Raw genomic sequence first — 10,264 nt, forward strand, 5'->3', positions numbered from 1 at the left:
ACCATCGAGTGGACTCTGAACTAGTTGTTCAAAATAATTTTCTGAGAAGGCATTCAATACGATTTCGGACGACGTTTTATGCCTAGCAATGACATTAAACATTTATTTCTGCCAACGTATCGAGGGTAGATTGAAGTCACCACCAACGATAATTCTATGAGTGGCGTAATTACTTGAAATGAGACTCGAGTTTTCTTTGAACTGTTCAGCAACTGTATCGTCTGAGTCGGGGAAGAAGGGGGTGGGCCGCGCGGGATTAGCCGAGCGGTCTCGGGCGCTGCAGTCATGGACTGTGCGGCTGGTCCCGGAGGAGGTTCGAGTCCTCCCTCGGGCATGGGTATGTGTGTTTGTCCTTAGGATAATTTAGGTTAAGTAGTGTGTAAGCTTAGGGACTGATGACCTTTAGCAGTTAAGTCCCATAAGATTTCACACACATTTGAACATTTTTTTGAAGACGGGGTTGGTGGGGGGTCGGTAAAAGAAACCAATTATTAATTTGCACCGGTTCATCGAGACTGGATTGTGGATCTATGAGAATGTGTCGCCTGGCTGTATGAATCCATTTCTTATTATAACAGGTCGATGGCTCGCTCACTAGGTGGTGGCCCGCATCTCGTGGTCGTGCGGTAGCGTTCTCGCTTCCCACGCCCGGATTCCCGGGTTCGATTCCCGGCGGGGTCAGGGATTTTCTCTGCCTCGTGCTGGCTGGGTGTTGTGTGCTGTCCTTAGGTTAGTTAGGTTTAAGTAGTTCTAAGTTCTAGGGGACTGATGACCATAGATGTTAAGTCCCATAGTGCTCAGAGCCATTTGAACCATTTGGAACTAGGTGGTGGCTACTCAGCTACTCAAAACATATTCCGCGCCACCGACGCAGGTCGGTGCGGCTGTATTGTGATGTGAGGGAACCTCTCGTGGGCCTCGATGGCACCTGTGGTAGTAATCGACGGCACCACGATAGCTGTGGACTACGTCAACACTTCTGCGGTCAACTTGCGTTCCTTCCAGTCTTTCCAGATAGCGATGGCATAATTTAGCACGATTACCCTCCGCCACGCACGGTACGGTGGCTTGCACAGTATTTAAGTAGACGTAGAACTGTCTGCGTAACAAGGCCAGAGTTCTGCTACAATGTAGTGAGGAGAAAGACAGTCAGTTCTCGTTGGTATCTTGGCTACCAGTACCAGGTTCACCTGAACCACACCCAGTGGAGTACCGAGTAGCTATAATTAAAGTGCAGATATTCACAGAGATCCAGTATGGGCTGTCAGCAAAACTTGTGTATTGTGTATGGAACCGGGGACCTAAAAAAGGCGGAGAGGCTTCGTCCCGCCGTAGCCCTCAGTGTTTCACAACCCCACAACAGGCCACAGCAGTCCATCCACCCCACCGCCACCCCACACCGAACCCAGGGTTATTGTGCAGTTCGGCCATCAGTCCCCCCCCCCCCCCCCCCCTCGGGGACGTCTCATACCAGACGAGTGTAACCCCAAATGTTTGGGTGGTAGAGTAATTACGGTGTACACGTACGTGGAGACAGTGTTTGCGCAGCAATCGCCGACATAGTGTAACTGAGGCGGAATAACGAGAACCAGCCCGCATCCGCCGAGGCAGATGGAAAACCGCCTTAAAAACCATACACAGGCTGGCCGGCACACCGGACCTCTACATCTACATCTATTTGATTACTCTGCTATTCACAATAACGTGCCTGGCAGAGGGTTCAATGAACCACCTTCAGGCTGTCTCTCTACCGTTCCACTCTCGAACGGCACGCGGGAAAAACGAGCACTTAAATTTTTCTGGGCAAGCCCTGATTTCTCTTATTTTATCGTGATGATCATTTCTCCCTATGTAGGTGGGTGCCAACAGAACGTTTTCGCAATCGGAGGAGTAAACTGGTGATTGAAATTTCATGAGAAGATCCCGTCGCAACGAGAAACGCCTTCGTTTTAATGATTGCCACTCCAATTCACGTATCATGTCTGTGACACTATCTACCCTACTTCGCGATAATACAAAACGGGCTGTCCTTCTTTGTACTTTTTCAATGTCATCCATCAGTCCCACCTGATGCGGATCCCACACCGCACAGCAATACTCCAGAATAGGGCGGACAAGCGTGGTGTAAGCAGTCTCTTTAGTAGACCTGTTGCACCTTCTCTAAGTGTTTTGCCAATGAATGACAGTTTTTGGTTTGCTCTACCCACAGTATTATCTATGTGATCGTTCCAATTTAAGTTATTTGTAATTGTAATTCCTAAGTATTTAGTTGAATTTACAGCCTTCAGATTTGTGTGACTTATCGCGTAATCGAAATTTAGCTGATTTCTTTTAGTACTCATGTGAATAACTTCACACTTTTCCTTATTCAGGGTCTATTGCCACTTTTCGCACCATACAGATATCTTATCTAAATCATTTTTCATGTCGTTTTGGTCATCTGATGACTTCACAAAACTGTAAACAATCTAAGACAGCTTCTCAGATTGTCTCCTATGTCGTTAATATAGATCAGGAACGATAGAGGGCCTATAACACCTCGACACAAATCCGCCGAGCGTATTCGTGCCAGGGACCGGCATGCCTTCCCTCTCGGGAAACAGCGCGTTAGACCGCGCGGCTAGTCGGGTGGGCCACCGAAACTTGGTAGATATGATAATGCGTTAATGAGGAAGAGATTTACGCTGGAAAGAGATTAGTTCTAATTTGGTCAACAGTAAGAAAGGCGGATAGAAATGTTTCCATGTGGGATGTACTAGCAACGGGACGTGTGCAGAAAATGCTAAACAAGTGAGAAAGGCATAATGTTGATTTCATTAATAACTGCAGCTTACACAATTTCTTCAATGTGAGCTGTGGTGGCCAAAATTTGAATTTTTTTTTTTTTTTTTTTTTTTTTTTTTTTTTTTGCAGATTAAGTCGGTACCGCAATAACACATTAGCATATTTACCAAATGTTGCTGCCATACGATAGTTACAGCTCACAACGACCTCCGTATGCAGCTGTACTTCAATTATAAAAACTCGCTGATGCGCTTCTACGGACCATCGTGCCGTAATTTATAGGACTTCAGAGACCTAAGAGTACACATCTGATGACAGATGCCTCCGGAAAGCTACCAAGGAGTCATAGAATCTACGCCACCCTTAATCACTGTTTGTATTGTGCTCCAAAGTTGAATCAACACACTATCAAGCCTGAGGTCACAACGTTTTGGTAGACAGTGTGGAGAGCAGTGTATGTAGTGCATGAACCTAGATATAGAGACGCTCGTATACATTCCCTTCCTAACATTTACGAACAAATCTTGCCTAGAATCTCTGAAGGTCAATTATTAATGTAAGTGTGGTCAGTATTGATGGCAGATCCAATCTTGACAGCATTTCTGATTGCAAGAATGCGTGCTCGGGAATCGGGCTGCGACCCATAAGCCAGTAGCAATGAATAATATATAACTAAATAGAATATAAGCAGTAAAGTGTAACTACACGACTAATATTTCCTAGAAGAAAAGGTTAGAATGATTACAGCATGCACGGAGCAGACAGTAATAGCCAAAAGGGCATTTCTCACTAAAATAAGTTTACTAGTGTCAACCATACGCCTTAGTTTGAGGAAGAAATTTGTGATAATTTTCACCAGTTATTGGTATATTTTGTGATCTAGTGAAGCCATCTGACTGTGTTAATTACAGTACCTGTTAAATAAATTATAATATTATGGTGTAACAGGAAATTTCACAGAACGGTTGAAATTTCTCCGCTTTGGAAGGAAACAAAAGTCCTGTATTTAGCTGTGACATCATGTAACAGAGAACTAATTACATGTAGTGTCCCATAAGGTTCCATCTTAGGGCCCTTAGTTTCTCTTGGCCCTCTACCAGTGACTTTACCACATGCTAAGTCTTTTTATATGAATATTACACAAACATTGCAATAAATAGGAAATCAAAAATAGTTTCAGAAAGATGGGTTAGTGAACCTTTCATGGATATTAATAAATTGATACTAGCCAATTCGTTGTTATTATATTCTGAAAAGGCTTACAGCTCGGAACGTATAAGAGATTTTCTTCCAATACATGTTTAAATTATGATAACTAGTAGAGAAAGGAAGCTGAATGTGTAAAACCTCATGGGACTATATTTGATGATAAATTCAATTGGCAGAACGTGCCACAGAACTACCGATACGCCAATACAAAACTTTGCCTGCAATTCGGATGGTGTGAGACATAGATGGTACCAAAGTAACAACTCGGGATAACTCACCAAGCCAAGCCAAATATTTCAGAATTTAGAGGCATGTATTCACGCTCAGGCATTCAGCGGCTGCAGTGAGGAGGAGCGAGTGACAAACGACAGGTGAGCGCAAAGTCTAAAAGTTGTACATTCAGTAGGTCGTAACTGCCTACTGTCACAATCATGGATCAAGTTTTTGCTCGAGGTCGATTGCTGGGCCTGATATCTTGCAAGAGTCAAGTTGGTGATGTTTTCTCGTCAGAGGTGAAGATGTTGGCACTGGAGATGAATTCGTGGCGGACGTCATCAAACTAGTCAGAAGACTGAAACTTCCTCGCAGATTAAAACTGTGTGCCGGGCCGAGACTCGAACTCGTCAGTATGCAGGAGAGCTTCTGCGAAGTTTGGAATGTAGGACACGAGGTACTGGCGGAATTAAAGTTGTGAGGAGGGGGTGTGAGTCGTGCTTGGGTAGCTCAGTTGGTAGAGCACTTGCCCGCGAAAGGCAAAGGTCCCGAGTTCGAGTCTCGGCCCGGCACACAGTTTTAATCTGCCAGGAAGTTTCATATCAGCGCACACTCCGCTGCAGAGCGAAAATTTCATTTTGGAATCATCCCCTAGGCTGTGGCCAAGCCATGTCTCCGCAACATCCTTTCTTCCAGGAGTGCTAGTTCTGCAAGGTATGCCGGAGAGCTTCTGCGAAGTTTGCAAGGTAGGAGACGAGGTACTGGCGGAATTGAAGCTGTGAGGGTGGGACGTGAGTCATGCTTAGTCATGCTTGCGTATCTCAGTTGGTAGGGCACTTGCCTGCGAAAGGCAAAGGTCCCGAGTTCGAGTCTCGGCCCGGCCTATAGTTTTAATCTGCCAGGAAGTTTCATATCAGCGCACACTCCGCTGCAGAGTGAAAATTTCATTCAGAAGACTGTTGAAGGAAAAGTTGGTCTGTTTACAGATTCTACGATGTCCTCCTTGAGACCCACGCCGTGCCAGTACCATAGGTGGGGAGTCCCGGTGTCAGGAGCAGAAGGCTGGCGAGGGGAGCGGCACGCCGGCCGGCCGTGGTCCCGCTACGGGGGAACGCCGTGTTCCAGGTCGAGGCGCCAGTCCAGTTCCACAGCCAGGGACTCAGACACACACTCCACTAACAGCCTCCACTTGTTTTCCCACTCAGCTGCACGGTCACTCCGTTACTTGAACAGGTTTTCTCAGGATGGTCACGGCCGCCAGTCGAGCTGCTGATCCGCACTCGAGTCGCACTCGAGTCTGTAAAACGCAGAGCGCGTTGCTGCAGTTGCTGAGACACCCGAGTCGAATTTGGAAGCAGCTCTGCTCGGATCCCTGGCCAGATCGTTCGCTTACTATCTGAACAGTGTCCCGACACCAGTGCGCTACTAGTGCAGTGGTTCTCAATCTGGGTGGTAACTACCCCCTGAGGGGTAAAATGAAATTTTCTGAGGGGCGGAATCTAACCGATTCGATTCTGTTTCAGTCGTGAAACTATATCATTTACCAAGGATCATTACTATTATCACTGTTTTCATTAATGCGGTGGAGGTTAGGGGCTTCTCACATACTCCACTCACTATACTACTGGGCATTAAAATTGCTACACCACGAAGATGACGTGCTACAGACGCGAAATTTAACCGACAGGAAGAAGATGCTGTGACATGCAAATGATTAGCTGCTCAGAGCATTCACACAAGCTTGGCGCCGGTGGCGACATCTACAACGTGCTGACATGACGAAAGTTTCCAACCAAATTTCTCATACACAAACAGCAGTTGACCGGCGTTACCTGGTGAAACGTTGTTGTGATGCTTTTCCAACTTTGATGAAGGTCGGATTGTAGCCTATCGCGATTGCTGTTTTTCGTATCGCGACATTACTGATCGCGTTGGTCGAGATTCAGTGACTGTTAGCTGAATATGGAATCGGTGGGTTCAGGAGGGTAACACGGAACACCGTGCTGCATCCCAACGTCCTCGTATCACTAGCAGTCGAGATGACAGGCGTCTCATCCGCATGGCTGTAACGGATCGTGCAGCCACTTCTCGATCCCTGAGTCAACAGATGGGGAAGCTTGCAAGACAACAACCATCTGCACGAACAGTTCGACGACGCTTGCAGTATCATGGACTATCAGCTCGGAGACCATGGCTGCGGTTATCCTTGACGCTGCATCACAGACAGGAGCGCCTGCGCTGGTGTACTCAACGATGAACCTGGGTGCAGGAATGGCAAAACGTCATTGTTTCGGATGAATCCAGGTTCTGTTTACAGCATCGTGATGGTCGCATCCGTATTTGGCGACATCGCGGTGAACGCACATTGGAAGCGTGTATTCGTCATCGCCATACTGGCGTATCACCCGGCGTGTTGGTATGGGATGCCATTGGTTTTCACGTCTCGGTCACCTCTTGTTCGCACCGACTGCACTTTGAACAGTGGACGTTACATTTCAGATGTGTTAAGACCCGTGGCTCTACCCTTCATTCGATTCCTTCGAAACCCTATATTTCAGCAGGATAATGTACGATCGCATGTTGCAGATCCTGTACGGGCCTTTCTGGATACAGAAAATGTTCGACTGCTGCCCTGGCCAGCACCGCTACGGTCGCAGGTTCGAATCCTGCCTCGGGCATGGATGTGTGTGATGTTCTTAGGTTAGTTAGGTTTAACTAGTTGTAAATTCTAGGGGACTAATGACCTCAGCAGTTGAGTCCCATAGTGCTCAGAGCCATTTGAACCATTTTCTGGCCAGCACATTCTCCATATCTCTCACCAATTGAAAACGTCTGGTCAATGGTGGCCTAGCAACTGGCTCGTCACAATACGCCAGTCACTACTCTTGATGAACTGTGGTATCGTGTTGAAGCTGCATGGGCAGCTGTATCTGTACACGCCATCCAAGCTCTGTTTGACTCAATGCCCAGGCGTATCAAGGTCGTTATTACGGCCAGAGGTGATTGTTCTGGGTACTGATTTCTCAGGATCTATGCACCCAAATTGCGTGAAAATGTAATCACATGTCAGTTCTAGTATAATGTATTTGTCCAATGAATACCCGTTTATCATCTGCATTTCTTCTTGGTGAAGCAATTTTAATTGCCAGTAGCGTACATGCTTACAGGGTGACAATTCTTGAAACATATGAAATAAAATCGTCACGCACCTCTGAGCGGTTTCCATTTGGACGTTCAAACTGCATGTTTGGCCGCGGGGCTTGATGAAAATTTGTATGCCCTGTATGGTTTCGTTTGGCGACGAAGCCCAATTTCATTTGGATGGGTTCGTCAATAAGCAAAATTGGAGGACTCAGAATCCGAATTTCGCGATCGCGAAGTCTCTTCACCCTCAACAGCTGATTGTGTGGTGTGGAATGTTTTCTCTTTACTTATTCTGATCAACACTGAACTGACACACAATATTTTTAGCGCAACATAATCTAACTTTCAATAATCCTTACAAAAGAAGGCCCTGACTAACAATAAAGTATACCTTTCACGAATTACTTACCTCACAAAAATCTTTGTTACTCGAACTACTGCAATACAGCGAGCGGCAATACTGCCAGCTAACTAAAAGATTGTAACTACTGAAGGCACTAACTACTGATAGGCATAGTTAGCAAATGAAAGATTTTGATATAGGACAAACAATGTATTTACCTTAATAATATTCAAAAGTCATTCATGATATGCAGTATTACAAATTTACTCTTTCTGATGGACAGACGTCTAGATCGTCCGCTCTCAAAATTCTGCCATCTCTCTCCCTACATCCGCCACTGCTGGTGGCTCACCTCCAACTGCGCAACGGCGCGCGTTGTTCACGTGTAACTGCCCAACACTACAATAGAGAATATTCTAACAATGCAAACCAGCCACAGACTGCACACAGCGCAGTCAGTGATTTTCATACAGAGCGCTACGTGGTATTACCAATGTAAAAACCTAAACAGCCTACTTACAACCTCACGGTGAGCACCGAACGCTATGTGAAAGTTTCGGAAGATAATTTCATCCCCATTATCAAAGTGACCCTGATTTCGACAAGATGTGGTTCATGCATCGCGGAGTTCGGCCCCGTCGAAGCAGGAGAGTGTTTTATGTCCTGGAGCAACACTGTGGGGACCACATTCTGGCTATGTGGTATCCAGAGGCCACTGGCATGGGTCTAATTGGCCACCATATTCTCCGGATCTGACCACATGCGATTCCTTTTTGGGAGCTACAGGGTGTTTCAAAAATGACTGGTATATTTGAAACGGCAATACAAACTAAACGAGCAGCGATAGAAATACACCGTTTGTTGCAATATGCTTGGGACAACAGTACATTTTCAGGCAGACAAACTTTCGAAATTACAGTAGTTACAATTGTCAACAACAGATGGCGCTGCGGTCTGGGAAACTCTATAGTACGATATTTTCCACATATCCACCATGCGTAGCAATAATATGGCGTAGTCTCTGAATGAAATTACCCGAAACCTTTGACAACGTGTCTGGCGGAATGGCTTCACATGCAGATGAGATGTACTGCTTCAGCTGTTCAATTGTTTCTGGATTCTGGCGGTACACCTGGTCTTTCAAGTGTACCCACAGAAAGAAGTCACAGGGGTTCATGGCTCTGAGCACTATGGGACTCAACTTCTGAGGTCATTAGTCCCCACAGGGGTTCATGTCTGGCGAATAGGGAGGCCAATCCACGCCGCCTCCTGTATGTTTCGGATAGCCCAAAGCAATCACACGATCATCGAAAATTCATTCAGGAAATTAAAGACGTCGGCCGTGCGATGTGGCCGGGCACCATCTTGCATAAACCACGAGGTGTTCACAGTGTCGTCTAAGGCAGTTTGTACCGCCACAAATTCACGAAGAATGTCCAGATAGCGTGATGCAGTAATCGTTTCGGATCTGAAAAATGGGCCAATGATTCCTTTGGAAGAAATGGCGGCCCAGACCAGTACTTTTTGAGGATGCAGGGACGATGGGACTGCAACATGGGGCTTTTCGGTTCCCCATATGCGCCAGTTCTGTTTATTGACGAAGCCGTCCAGGTAAAAATAAACTTCGTCAGTAAACCAAATGCTGCCCACATGCATATCGCCGTCATCAATCCTGTGCACTATATCGTTAGCGAATGTCTCTCGTGCAGCAATGGTAGCGGCGCTGAGGGGTTGCCGCGTTTGAATTTTGTATGGATAGAGGTGTAAACTCTGGCGCATGAGACGATACGTGGACGTTGGCGTCATTTGGACCGCAGCTGCAACACGGCGAACGGAAACCCGAGGCCGCTGTTGGATCACCTGCTGCACTAGCTGCGCGTTACCCTCTGTGGTTGCCGTACGCGGTCGCCCTACCTTTCCAGCACGTTCATCCGTCACGTTCCCAGTCCGTTGAAATTTTTCAAACAGATCCTTTATTGTATCGCTTTTCGGTCCTTTGGTTACATTAAACCTCCGTTGAAAACTTCGTCTTGTTGCAACAACACTGTGTTCTAGGCGGTGGAATTCCAACACCAGAAAAATCCTCTGTTCTAAGGAATAAACCATGTTGTCTACGGCACACTTGCACGTTGTGAACAGCACACGCTTACAGCAGAAAGACGACGTACAGAATGGCGCACCCTCAGACTGCGTTGTCGTCTATATCTTTCACATCACTTGCAGCACCATCTGTTGTTGAAAATTGTAACTACTGTAATTTCGAAAGTTTGTCCGCCTGAAAATGTACTGTTGTCCCAAGCATATTGCAACAAACGGTGTATTTCTATCGCTGCTCGTTTAGTTTTTATTGCCGTTTCAAATATACCGGTCATTTTTGAAACACCCTGTATATTAAAGACAAGGTGTACAGCAATAACTCCAGAACCATTGCTGAGCTGAAAACAGCCATTCGGGAGGTCATCGACAGCACAAGTATTCTGACGCTTCAGCGGGTCATGCAGAATTTCGCTATTAGTCCGGGCCACATCATCGGCAATGACGGCAGGCATATCGAACATGTCATAACCTAAA

The 10,264-nt window shown here is 46.3% G+C and overlaps 1 non-coding gene across 1 annotated transcript; it reads left to right on the plus strand.

Moving 5' to 3' along the window:
- Window positions 1-4,704: 4,704 nt before the first annotated feature.
- On the plus strand, window positions 4,705-4,779 carry Trnas-cga (transfer RNA serine (anticodon CGA)). The gene has a single exon. It is a non-coding gene; the product is annotated as a tRNA-Ser (tRNA).
- Window positions 4,780-10,264: the final 5,485 nt, after the last annotated feature.

The sequence above is a fragment of the Schistocerca nitens genome, chromosome 2, assembly GCF_023898315.1.
Source record: "Schistocerca nitens isolate TAMUIC-IGC-003100 chromosome 2, iqSchNite1.1, whole genome shotgun sequence".
Classification (NCBI taxonomy): Eukaryota; Metazoa; Arthropoda; class Insecta; order Orthoptera; family Acrididae; genus Schistocerca; species Schistocerca nitens.